Below are 13,867 nucleotides of genomic sequence, written 5' to 3'. Positions count from 1 at the left end.
ATGACCATTACCTTCACACTTCTTGCAATTATACATTTTATACGATGGAAAAACTGTTGTACTTATGTTGTATTTTGTTCTCCTGGCGTTGAATTCTAAGTACCTAGCTATTCCAGCTGGTGGAGCAATGCCCTAGAGTGAAGCCTAGGTCACCCGGAACATAGAAATTACCAGTACTTTCACACTGGTTGCAGCTTTCCTGTTATACGATGGAAAAACTGTTGCATTTTTATTGTATTTTATGCTTCTGGCGTTGACTTCCTAGGCCCTAACTACACGATCTGGAGGAGCAACGCCCTAGAGTGAAGCCTAGGCTGCCCGGAATGTAGAAATGACCATCACTTTCACAATGGTTGCAATTATTCTTGTTATACGATGGAAAAACTGTTGTATTAATTTTGTATTTTATGCCTCTGGCGTTGACTCCTAAGGCCGTATCTATTCGATGTGTTGGAGCAACGCCCTAGAGTGAAGCCTAGGTTGCCCGGAACATAGAAATGACCATGTCTTTCACACTGGTTGCAATTATTCATTTTATACAATGGAAAAACTGTTGTATTTATATTGTTCTTTATAGTTATGGCGTTGACTTCTAAGGCGGTAGCTATTCGATGTGGTGGAGCAATGCCCTAGAGTGAAGCCTAGGTTGCCCGGAACGTAGAAATGACCATTACCTTCACACTTCTTGCAATTATACATTTTATACGATGGAAAAACTGTTGTACTTATGTTGTATTTTGTTCTCCTGGCGTTGAATTCTAAGTACCTAGCTATTCCATCTGGTGGAGCAATGCCCTAGAGTGAAGCCTAGGTCACCCGGAACATAGAAATGACCAGTACTTTCACACTGGTTGCAGCTTTCCTGTTATACGATGGAAAAACTGTTGCATTTTTATTGTATTTTATGCTTCTGGGGTTGACCTCTAAGTCCCTAGCTATTCGATCTGGCGGAGCAGCGCCCTACAGCGAAACCTAGGTTGCCCGGTATGTAGAAATGACCTTTACTTTCACACTGTTTGCAAATATACATTATATACGATGGAAGAGCTGTTGTATTTATACTGTATTTTATGCTTCTGGCGTTGACTTCTTAGGCCCTAACTATTCGATCTGGTCGGACAATGCCCTAGAGTGAAGCCTAGGTTACCCGGGACGTAGAAATGACCTGTACTTTCACATTGGTTGCAATTATTCGTGTTATACTATGGAAAAACTGTTGCATTTTTATTGTATTTTATGCTTCTGGCGTTAAATTCTAAGTCCCTAACCATGCGATCTGGTGGAGCAACGCCCTACAGTTAAGCCTAGGCTGCCCGGAACGTAGAAATGACCATAACTTTCACACTGGTTGCAATTATTCGTTTTATACAATGGAAAAACTGTTCTACTTATTTTGTATTTTATGCTTCGGGCGTTGACATCTAAGGCCCTAACTATTCGATATGGTGAAGCAACGCTCTAGAGTGAAGCCTAGGTTGCGCGGAACGTAGAAATGACCATTGCCTTCACAGTCCTTGCAATTATACATTTTATACAATGGAAAAACTGTTGTATTTATATTGTTCTTTATAGTTATGGCGTTGACTTCTAAGGCGGTAGCTATTCGATGTGGTGGAGCAATGCCCTAGAGTGAAGCCTAGGTAGCCTGGAACGTAGAAATGACCATCACTTTCACACTGGTTGCAATTATTCTTGTTATACGATGGAAAAACTGTTTTATTTATATTATATTTTATGCTTCAGGCGTTGTCTTCTAGGGCCGTAGCTATTCGGTGTCGTGGAGAAACGCCCTAGAGTGAAGCCTAGGTTGCCCGGAACGTAGAAATGGCCATAGCTTTCACACTGGTTGCAATTATTCCTGTTATGCGATGGAAAAACTGTTGTATTACTATTGTATTTTATGCTTCTGGCGTTCACTTCTTAGGCCCTAACTATTCGATCTGGTGGAGCAACGCCCTAGGGTGAAGCCTAGGTTGCCCGGAACGTAGAAATGACCATAACTTTCATACTGGTTGCAATTATTCGTTTTATACCGTGGAAACACTGTTGTATTTATATTGTATTTTATGCGTCTGGAGTTGTTTTCTAAGACCCTAACTATTCGACCTGGTGGGCCAACGCCCTGGAGTGAAGCCTATGTTGCCCGGAACGTAGAAATGACCATCACTTTCACACTGGTTGCAGCTATCCTGTTATACGATGGAAAAACTGTTGCATTTTTATTGTATTTTATGCTTCTGGGGTTGACTTCTAAGTCCCTAGCTATTCGATCTGGCGGAACAGCGCCCTACAGCGAAACCTAGGTTGCCCGGTATGTAGAAATGACCTTTACTTTCACACTGTTTGCAAATATACATTATATACGATGGAAGAGCTGTTGTATTTATATTGTATTTTATGCTTCTGGCGTTGACTTCTTAGGCCCTAACTATTCGATCTGGTCGGACAATGCCCTAGAGTGAAGCCCAGGTTGCCCGGGATGTAGAAATGACCATCACCTTCACTCTGGTTGCAATTATTCATTTTATACACTGGAAGAACTGTTGTATTTATATTGTTCTTTATAGTTATGGCGTTGACTTCTAAGGCGGTAGCTATTCGATGTGGTGGAGCAATGCCCTAGAGTGAAGCCTAGGTAGCCCGGAACGTAGAAATGACCATCACTTTCACACTGGTTGCAATTATTCTTGTTATACGATGGAAAAACTGTTGTATTTATATTATATTTTATGCTTCAGGCGTTGTCTTCTAGGGCCGTAGCTATTCGATGTGGTGGAGAAACGCCCTAGAGTGAAGCCTAGGTTGCCCGGAACGTAGAAATGGCCATAGCTTTCACACTGGTTGCAATTATTCCTGTTATGCGATGGAAAAACTGTTGTATTTCTATTGTATTTTATGCTTCTGGCGTTGACTTCTTAGGCCCTAACTATTCGATCTGGAGGAGCAACGCCCTAGGGTGAAGCCTAGGTTGCCCGGAACGTAGAAATGACCATAACTTTCATACTGGTTGCAATTATTCGTTTTATACCGTGGAAACACTGTTGTATTTATATTGTATTTTATGCGTCTGGAGTTGTTTTCTAAGACCCTAACTATTCGACCTGGTGGGCCAACGCCCTGGAGTGAAGCCTAGGTTGCCCGGAATGTAGAAATGACCATCACTTTCACACTGGTTGCAATTATTCTTGTTATGCGATGGAAAAACTGTTGTATTTATATTATATTTTATGCTTCAGGCGTTGACTTCTAGTGCCGTAGTTATTCGATGTGGTGGAGAAACGCCCCAGAGAGAAGCCCACGTTGCCCGGAATGTAGAAATGACCATCACTTTCACAATGGTTGCAATTATTCTTGTTATACGATGGAAAAACTGTTGTATTTATGTTGTATTTTATGTTTCTGGTGTAGACTTCTTAGGCCCTAGCTATTCGATCTGGAGGAACAACGCCCTAGAGTGAAGTCTAGGTTGCCCGGAACGTAGAAATGACCATCACTTTCACACTGGTTGCAATTATTCTTGTTATACGATGGAAAAACTGATGTATTTATATTATATTTTATGCTTCAGGCGTTGACTTCTAGTGCCGTAGTTATTCGATGTGGTGGAGAAACGACCTAGAGTGAAGCCTACGTTGCCCGGAACGTAGAAATGACCATCACTTTCACACTGGTTGCAATTATTCCTGTTATACAATGGAAAAACTGTTTTATTTATATTATATTTTATGCTTCAGGCGTTGTCTTCTAGGGCCGTAGCTATTCGGTGTCGTGGAGAAACGCCCTAGAGTGAAGCCTAGGTTGCCCGGAACGTAGAAATGGCCATAGCTTTCACACTGGTTGCAATTATTCATTTTATACATTGGAAAAACTGTTGTATTTATATTGTTCTTTATAGTTATGGCGTTGACTTGTAAGGCCGTAGCTATTCGATGTGGTGGAGCAATGCCCTAGAGTGAAGCCCAGGTTGCCCGGAACGTAGAGATGACCATGTCTTTCACACTGGTTGCAATTATTCGTTTTATACAATGGAAAAACTGTTCTATTTATTTTGTATTTTATCCTTCTGGCGTTGACTTCCTGGGCCCTAACTAGTCTATCTGGAGGAGCAACGACCTAGAGTGAAGCCTAGGTTGCCCGGAATGCAGAAATGACCATAGCTTTCACACTGGTTGCAATTATTCCTGTTATACAAGTTAAAAACTGTTGTATTTATACTGTATTTTATGCTTCTGGTGTTGACTTCTTAGGCCCTAACTATACGATCTGGAGGAGCAACGCCCTAGAGTGAAGCCTAGGCTGCCCGGAATGTAGAAATGACCATCACTTTCACAATGGTTGCAATTATTCTTGTTATACGATGGAAAAACTGTTGTATTTATTTTGTATTTTATGCCTCTGGCGTTGACTCCTAAGGCCGTATCTATTCGATGTGTTGGAGCAACGCCCTAGAGTGAAGCCTAGGTTGCCCGGAACATAGAAATGACCATGTCTTTCACACTGGTTGCAATTATTCATTTTATACAATGGAAAAACTGTTGTATTTATATTGTTCTTTATAGTTATGGCGTTGACTTCTAAGGCGGTAGCTATTCGATGTGGTGGAGCAATGCCCTAGAGTGAAGCCTAGGTTGCCCGGAACGTAGAAATGACCATTACCTTCACACTTCTTGCAATTATACATTTTATACGATGGAAAAACTGTTGTACTTATGTTGTATTTTGTTCTCCTGGCGTTGAATTCTAAGTACCTAGCTATTCCATCTGGTGGAGCAATGCCCTAGAGTGAAGCCTAGGTCACCCGGAACATAGAAATGACCAGTACTTTCACACTGGTTGCAGCTTTCCTGTTATACGATGGAAAAACTGTTGCATTTTTATTGTATTTTATGCTTCTGGGGTTGACCTCTAAGTCCCTAGCTATTCGATCTGGCGGAGCAGCGCCCTACAGCGAAACCTAGGTTGCCCGGTATGTAGAAATGACCTTTACTTTCACACTGTTTGCAAATATACATTATATACGATGGAAGAGCTGTTGTATTTATACTGTATTTTATGCTTCTGGCGTTGACTTCTTAGGCCCTAACTATTCGATCTGGTCGGACAATGCCCTAGAGTGAAGCCTAGGTTACCCGGGACGTAGAAATGACCTGTACTTTCACATTGGTTGCAATTATTCGTGTTATACTATGGAAAAACTGTTGCATTTTTATTGTATTTTATGCTTCTGGCGTTAAATTCTAAGTCCCTAACCATGCGATCTGGTGGAGCAACGCCCTACAGTTAAGCCTAGGTTGCCCGGAACGTAGAAATGACCATAACTTTCACACTGGTTGCAATTATTCGTTTTATACAATGGAAAAACTGTTCTATTTATTTTGTATTTTATGCTTCGGGCGTTGACATCTAAGGCCCTAACTATTCGATCTGGTGAAGCAACGCTCTAGAGTGAAGCCTAGGTTGCGCGGAACGTAGAAATGACCATTGCCTTCACAGTCCTTGCAATTATACATTTTATACAATGGAAAAACTGTTGTATTTATATTGTTCTTTATAGTTATGGCGTTGACTTCTAAGGCGGTAGCTATTCGATGTGGTGGAGCAATGCCCTAGAGTGAAGCCTAGGTAGCCCGGAACGTAGAAATGACCATCACTTTCACACTGGTTGCAATTATTCTTGTTATACGATGGAAAAACTGTTTTATTTATATAATATTTTATGCTTCAGGCGTTGTCTTCTAGGGCCGTAGCTATTCGGTGTCGTGGAGAAACGCCCTAGAGTGAAGCCTAGGTTGCCCGGAACGTAGAAATGGCCATAGCTTTCACACTGGTTGCAATTATTCCTGTTATGCGATGGAAAAACTGTTGTATTTCTATTGTATTTTATGCTTCTGGCGTTCACTTCTTAGGCCCTAACTATTCGATCTGGTGGAGCAACGCCCTAGGGTGAAGCCTAGGTTGCCCGGAACGTAGAAATGACCATAACTTTCATACTGGTTGCAATTATTCGTTTTATACCGTGGAAACACTGTTGTATTTATATTGTATTTTATGCGTCTGGAGTTGTTTTCTAAGACCCTAACTATTCGACCTGGTGGGCCAACGCCCTGGAGTGAAGCCTATGTTGCCCGGAACGTAGAAATGACCATCACTTTCACACTGGTTGCAATTATTCTTGTTATACGATGGAAAAACTGTTGTATTTATATTATATTTTATGCTTCAGGCGTTGACTTCTAGTGCCGTAGTTATTCGATGTGGTGGAGAAACGCCCCAGAGAGAAGCCCACGTTGCCCGGAATGTAGAAATGACCATCACTTTCACAATGGTTGCAATTATTCTTGTTATACGATGGAAAAACTGTTGTATTTAAATTGTATTTTATGCCTCTGGCGTTGACTCCTAAGGCCGTAGCTATTCGATGTGTTGGAGCAACGCCATAGAGTGAAGCCTAGGCTGCCCGGAATGTAGAAATGACCATCACTTTCACAATGGTTGCAATTATTCTTGTTATACGATGGAAAAACTGTTGTATTTATTTTGTATTTTATGCCTCTGGCGTTGACTCCTAAGGCCGTAGCTATTCGATGTGTTGGAGCAACGCCCTAGAGTGAAGCCTAGGTTGCCCGGAACGTAGAAATGACCATGTCTTTCACACTGGTTGCAAGTATTCATTTTATACAATGGAAAAACTGTTGTATTTATATTGTTCTTTATAGTTATGGCGTTGACTTCTAAGGCCGTAGCTATTCGATGTGGTGGAGCAATGCCCTAGAGTGAAGCCTAGGATGCCCGCAAAGTAGAAATGACCATATCTTTCACACTGTTTGCAATTATTCCTGTTATACGATTGAAAAACTGTTGTATTTATATTGTATTTTATGCTTCTGGCGTTGACTTCTAAGGCCGCAGCTATCCGATGTGGTGGAGCAACGCCCAAGAGTGAAGCCTAGGTTGCCCGGAACGTAGAAATGACCATCACTTTCACACTGGTTGCAATTATTCCTGTTATACAATGGAAAGACTGTTGTATTTATATTGTTTTTTATAGTTATGGCGTTGACTTCTAAGGCCGTAGCTATTCGATGTGGTGGAGCAATGCCCTAGAGTGAAGCCTAGGATGCCCGCAACGTAGAAATGACCATATCTTTCACACTGTTTGCAATTATTCCTGGTATACGATTGAAGAACTGTTGTATTTATATTGTATTTTATGCTTCTGGCGTTGACTTCTAAGGCCGCAGCTATCCGATGTGGTGGAGCAACGCCCTAGAGTGAAGCCTAGGTTGCCCGGAACGAAGAAATGACCATACCTTTCACACTGGTTGCAGTTATTCCTGTTATACACGGGAAAAACTGTTGTATTTATATTTTATTTTATGCTTCTGGCGTTGACTTCTTAGGCCCTTACTATACGATCTGGAGGAGCAACGCCCTAGAGTGAAGCCTAGGCAGCCCGGAATGTAGAAATGGCCATCACTTTCACAATGGTTGCAATTATTCTTGTTATATGATGGAAAAACTGTTGTATTTATTTTGTATTTTATGCTTCTGACGTTGACTCCTAACGCCGTAGCTATTCGATGTGTTGGAGCAACGCCCTAGAGTGAAGCCCAGGTTGCCCGGAACGTAGAAATGACCATGTCTTTCACACTGGTTGCAATTATTCGTTTTATACAATGGAAAAACTGTTCCATTTATTTTGTATTTTATGCTTCGGGCGTTGACATCTAAGGCCCTAACTATTCGATCTGGTGGAGCAACGCTCTAGAGTGAAGCCTAGGTTGCCCGGAACTTAGAAATGACCATCACCTTCACTCTGGTTGCAATTATTCCTGTTATACGATGGAAATACTGTGGTATTTATATTGTACTTTATGCTTCTGGCGTAGGCTTCTTAGGCCCTAATTATTCGATGTGGGGGAACCACACCCTAGACTGAAGCCTAGGTTGCCCGGAACGTAGAAATGACCATCACTTTCACACTGGTTGCAATTATTCCTGTTATACGATGGAAAAACTGTTGTATTTATGTTGTATTTTATGTTTCTGGTGTAGACTTCTTAGGCCCTAGCTATTCGATCTGGAGGAACAACGCCCTAGAGTGAAGTCTAAGTTGCCCGGAACGTAGAAATGACCATCACTTTCACACTGGTTGCAATTATTCTTGTTATACGATGGAAAAACTGATGTATTTATATTATATTTTATGCTTCAGGCGTTGACTTCTAGTGCCGTAGTTATTCGATGTGGTGGAGAAACGACCTAGAGTGAAGCCTACGTTGCCCGGAATGTAGAAATGACCATCACTTTCACAATGGTTGCAATTATTCTTGTTATACGATGGAAAAACTGTTGCATTTATTTTGTATTTTATGCCTCTGGCGTTGACTCCTAAGGCCGTAGCTATTCGATGTGTTGGAGCAACGCCCTAGGGTGAAGCCTAGGTTGCCCGGAACGTAGAAATGACCATGTCTTTCACACTGGTTGCAATTATTCGTGTTATACGATGGAAAAACTGTTGTATTTATATTATATTTAATGCTTCAGACGTTGACTTCTAAGGCAGTAGCAATTCGATGTGGTGGAGAAACGCCCTAGAGTGAAGCCTAGGTTGCCCAGAAAGTAGAAATGACCATCACTTTCACAATGGTTGCAATTATTCTTGTTATACGATGGAAAAACTGTTGTACTTATTTTGTATTTTATTCTTCTGGCGTTGACTTCCTGGGCCCTAACTATTCTATCTGGAGGAGCAACGACCTAGAGCGAAGCCTAGGTTGCACCGAATGCAGAAATGACCATAGCTTTCACACTGGGTGCAATTATTCCTGTTATACAAGTGAAAAACTGTTGTATTTATACTGTATTTTATGCTTCTGGCGTTGACTTCTTAGGCCCTAACTATACGATCTGGAGGAGCAACGCCCTAGAGTGAAGCCTAGGCTGCCCGGAATGTAGAAATGACCATCACTTTCACAATGGTTGCAATTATTCGTTTTATACCGTGGAAACACTGTTGTATTTATATTGTATTTTATGCGTCTGGAGTTGTTTTCTAAGACCCTAACTATTCGACCTGGTGGGCCAACGCCCTGGAGTGAAGCCTATGTTGCCCGGAACGTAGAAATGACCATCACTTTCACACTGGTTGCAATTATTCTTGTTATACGATGGAAAAACTGTTGTATTTATATTATATTTTATGCTTCAGGCGTTGACTTCTAGTGCCGTAGTTATTCGATGTGGTGGAGAAACGCCCCAGAGAGAAGCCCACGTTGCCCGGAATGTAGAAATGACCATCACTTTCACAATGGTTGCAATTATTCTTGTTATACGATGGAAAAACTGTTGCATTTATTTTGTATTTTATGCCTCTGGCGTTGACTTCTAAGGCCGTAGCTATTCGATGTGGTGGAGCAATGCCCTAGAGTGAAGCCTAGGATGCCCGCAACGTAGAAATGACCATATCTTTCACACTGTTTGCAATTATTCCTGGTATACGATTGAAGAACTGTTGTATTTATATTGTATTTTAAGCTTCTGGCGTTGACTTCTAAGGCCGCAGCTATCCGATGTGGTGGAGCAACGCCCTAGAGTGAAGCCTAGGTTGCCCGGAACGAAGAAATGACCATACCTTTCACACTGGTTGCAATTATTCCTGTTATACAAGGGAAAAACTGTTGTATTTATATTTTATTTTATGCTTCTGGCGTTGACTTCCTAGGCCCTAACTACACGATCTGGAGGAGCAACGCCCTAAAGTGAAGCCTAGGCTGCCCGGAATGTAGAAATGACCATCACTTTCACAATGGTTGCAATTATTCTTGTTATACGATGGAAAAACTGTTGTATTTATTTTGTATTTTATGCCTCTGGCGTTCACTCCTAAGGCCGTAGCTATTCGATGTGTTGGAGCAACGCCATAGAGTGAAGCCGAGGCTGCCCGGAATGTAGAAATGACCATCACTTTCACAATGGTTGCAATTATTCTTGTTATACGATGGAAAAACTGTTGTATTTATTTTGTATTTTATGCCTCTGGCGTTGACTCCTAAGGCCGTAGCTATTCGATGTGTTGGAGCAACGCCCTAGAGTGAAGCCTAGGTTGCCCGGAACGTAGAAATGACCATGTCTTTCACACTGGTTGCAATTATTTATTCTAAAGGGTGGAAAAACTGTTGTACATATATCGTATTTTATGCTTCTGGCGTGGACTTCTAAGGCCGTAGCTATTCGATGTGGTGGAGCAATGCCCTAGAGTGAAGCCTAGGATGCCCGCAACGTAGAAATGACCATATCTTTCACACTGTTTGCAATTATTCCTGGTATACGATTGAAGAACTGTTGTATTTATATTGTATTATATGCTTCTGGCGTTGACTTCTAAGGCCGCAGCTATCCGATGTGGTGGAGCAACGCCCTAGAGTGAAGCCTAGGTTGCCCGGAACGAAGAAATGACCATACCTTTCACACTGGTTGCAATTATTCCTGTTATACAAGGGAAAAACTGTTGTATTTATATTTTATTTTATGCTTCTGGCGTTGACTTCTTAGGCCCTAACTATGCGATCTGGTGGAGCAACGCCCTACAGTTAAGCCTAGGTTGCCCGGAACGTAGAAATGACCATAACTTTCACACTGTTTGCAATTATTCGTTTTATACAATGGAAAAACTGTTCTATTTATTTTGTATTTTATGCTTCGGGCGTTGACATCTAAGGCCCTAACTATACGATCTGGTGAAGCAACTCTCTAGAGTGAAGCCTAGGTTGCCAGGAACGTAGAAATGACCATTGCCTTCACAGTCCTTGCAATTATACATTTTATACGATGGAAAAACTGTTGTACTTTTATTGTATTTTATGCTTCTGGGGTTGACTTCTAAGTCCCTAGCTATTCGATCTGGCAGAGCAGCGCCCTACAGCGAAACCTAGGTTGCCCGGTACGTAGAAATGACCTTTACTTTCACACTGTTTGCAAATATACATTATATACGATGGGAGAGCTGTTGTATTTATATTGTATTTTATGCTTCTGGCGTTGACTTCATAGGCCCTAACTATTCGTTCTGGTCGGACAATGCCCTAGAGTGAAGCCTAGGTTGCCCGGAACGTATAAATGACCATAGCTTTCACACTGGTTGCAATTATTCGTTTTATACAATGGAAAAACTGTTCTATTTATTTTGTATTTTATGCTTCGGGCGTTGACATCTAAGGCCCTAACTATTCGATCTGGTGAAGCAACGCTCTAGAGTGAAGCCTAGGTTGCCCGGAACGTAGAAATGACCTGTACTTTCACATTGGTTGCAATTATTCCTGTTATACTATGGAAAAACTGTTGCATTTTTATTGTATTTTATGCTTCTGGCGTTAAATTCTAAGTCCCTAACTATGCGATCTGGTGGAGCAACGCCCTACAGTTAAGCCTAGGTTGCCCGGAACGTAGAAATGACCATAACTTTCACACTGGTTGCAATTATTCGTTTTATACAATGGAAAAACTGTTCTATTTATTTTGTATTTTATGCTTCGGGCGTTGACATCTAAGGCCCCAACTATACGATCTGGTGAAGCAACTCTCTAGAGTGAAGCCTAGGTTGCCCGGAACGTAGAAATGACCATTGCCTTCACAGTCCTTGCAATTATACATTTTATACGATGGAAAAACTGTTGTACTTTTATTGTATTTTATGCTTGTGGGTTTGACTTCTAAGTCCCTAGCTATTCGATCTGGCAGAGCAGCGCCCTACAGCGAAACCTAGGTTGCCCGGTACGTAGAAATGACCTTTACTTTCACACTGTTTGCAAATATACGTTATATACGATGGGAGAGCTGTTGTATTTATATTGTATTTTATGCTTCTGGCGTTGACTTCATAGGCCCTAACTATTCGTTCTGGTCGGACAATGCCCTAGAGTGAAGCCTAGGTTGCCCGGAACGTATAAATGACCATAGCTTTCACACTGGTTGCAATTATTCGTTTTATACAATGGAAAAGCTGTTCTACTTATTTTGTATTTTATGCTTCGGGCGTTGACTTCTAAGGCCCTAACTATTCGATGTGGTGGAGCAACGCTCTAGAGTGAAGCCTAGGTTGCCCTGAACGTAGAAATGACCATTACCTTCACAGTGCTTGGAATTATACATTTTATACGATGGAAAAATTGTTGTGCTTATATTGTATGTTATGCCTCTGGCGTTGGCTCCTAATGCCGTAGCTATTCGATGTGGTGGAGCAACGCCCTAGCGTGAAGCCCAGGTTGCCCGGAACGTAGAAATAACCATTACTTCCACGCTGTTTGCAATTATTCATTTTATACAAAGGAAAAACTGTTGTATTTATATTTTATTTTATGCTTCTGGCGTTGACTTCCTGGGCCCTAACTATTCTATCTGGAGGAGAAACGCCCTAGAGTGAAGCCTAGGTTGCCCGGAATGCAGAAATGACCATCACTTTGACACTGGAGGCAATTACTCCTGTTATACGATGGACAAACTGTTGGATTTTTAATGTACTTTATGCTTCTGGCGTTGACTTCTATGGCACTATGCATTCGATCTGGTGGAGCAACGCCCTAGAGTGAAACCTAGGTTTCCCGGAATGTAGAAATGACCATCACTCTCACACAGGTTGCAATTATTCTTGTTATACGATGGAAAAACTGTTGTATTTATTTTGCATTTTATGCTTCTGGCGTTGACTTCTTAGGCCCTAACTATTCGATTTGGTGGAGCAACGCCCTAGGATGAAGCCTAGGTTGCCCGTAACGTAGAAATGACCATAACTTTCATACTGGTTGCAATTATTCGTTTTATACCGTGGAAACACTGTTGTATTTATATTGTATTTTATGCGTCTGGAGTTGTTTTCTAAGACCCTAACTATTCGACCTGGTGGGCCAACGCCCTGGAGTGAAGCCTATGTTGCCCGGAACGTAGAAATGACCATCACTTTCACACTGGTTGCAATTATTCTTGTTATACGATGGAAAAACTGTTGTATTTATATTATATTTTATGCTTCAGGCGTTGACTTCTAGTGCCGTAGTTATTCGATGTGGTGGAGAAACGCCCCAGAGAGAAGCCCACGTTGCCCGGAATGTAGAAATGACCATCACTTTCACAATGGTTGCAATTATTCTTGTTATACGATGGAAAAACTGTTGTATTTAAATTGTATTTTATGCCTCTGGCGTTGACTCCTAAGGCCGTAGCTATTCGATGTGTTGGAGCAACGCCATAGAGTGAAGCCTAGGCTGCCCGGAATGTAGAAATGACCATCACTTTCACAATGGTTGCAATTATTCTTGTTATACGATGGAAAAACTGTTGTATTTATTTTGTATTTTATGCCTCTGGCGTTGACTCCTAAGGCCGTAGCTATTCGATGTGTTGGAGCAACGCCCTAGAGTGAAGCCTAGGTTGCCCGGAACGTAGAAATGACCATGTCTTTCACACTGGTTGCAAGTATTCATTTTATACAATGGAAAAACTGTTGTATTTATATTGTTCTTTATAGTTATGGCGTTGACTTCTAAGGCCGTAGCTATTCGATGTGGTGGAGCAATGCCCTAGAGTGAAGCCTAGGATGCCCGCAAAGTAGAAATGACCATATCTTTCACACTGTTTGCAATTATTCCTGTTATACGATTGAAAAACTGTTGTATTTATATTGTATTTTATGCTTCTGGCGTTGACTTCTAAGGCCGCAGCTATCCGATGTGGTGGAGCAACGCCCAAGAGTGAAGCCTAGGTTGCCCGGAACGTAGAAATGACCATCACTTTCACACTGGTTGCAATTATTCCTGTTATACAATGGAAAGACTGTTGTATTTATATTGTTTTTTATAGTTATGGCGTTGAC

Source organism: Calliopsis andreniformis, unplaced genomic scaffold, assembly GCF_051401765.1.
Source record: "Calliopsis andreniformis isolate RMS-2024a unplaced genomic scaffold, iyCalAndr_principal scaffold0001, whole genome shotgun sequence".
NCBI lineage: Eukaryota > Metazoa > Arthropoda > Insecta > Hymenoptera > Andrenidae > Calliopsis > Calliopsis andreniformis.
The sequence above is the reverse complement of the archived record's forward strand: the minus strand, read 5'-3'. Positions refer to the sequence as shown.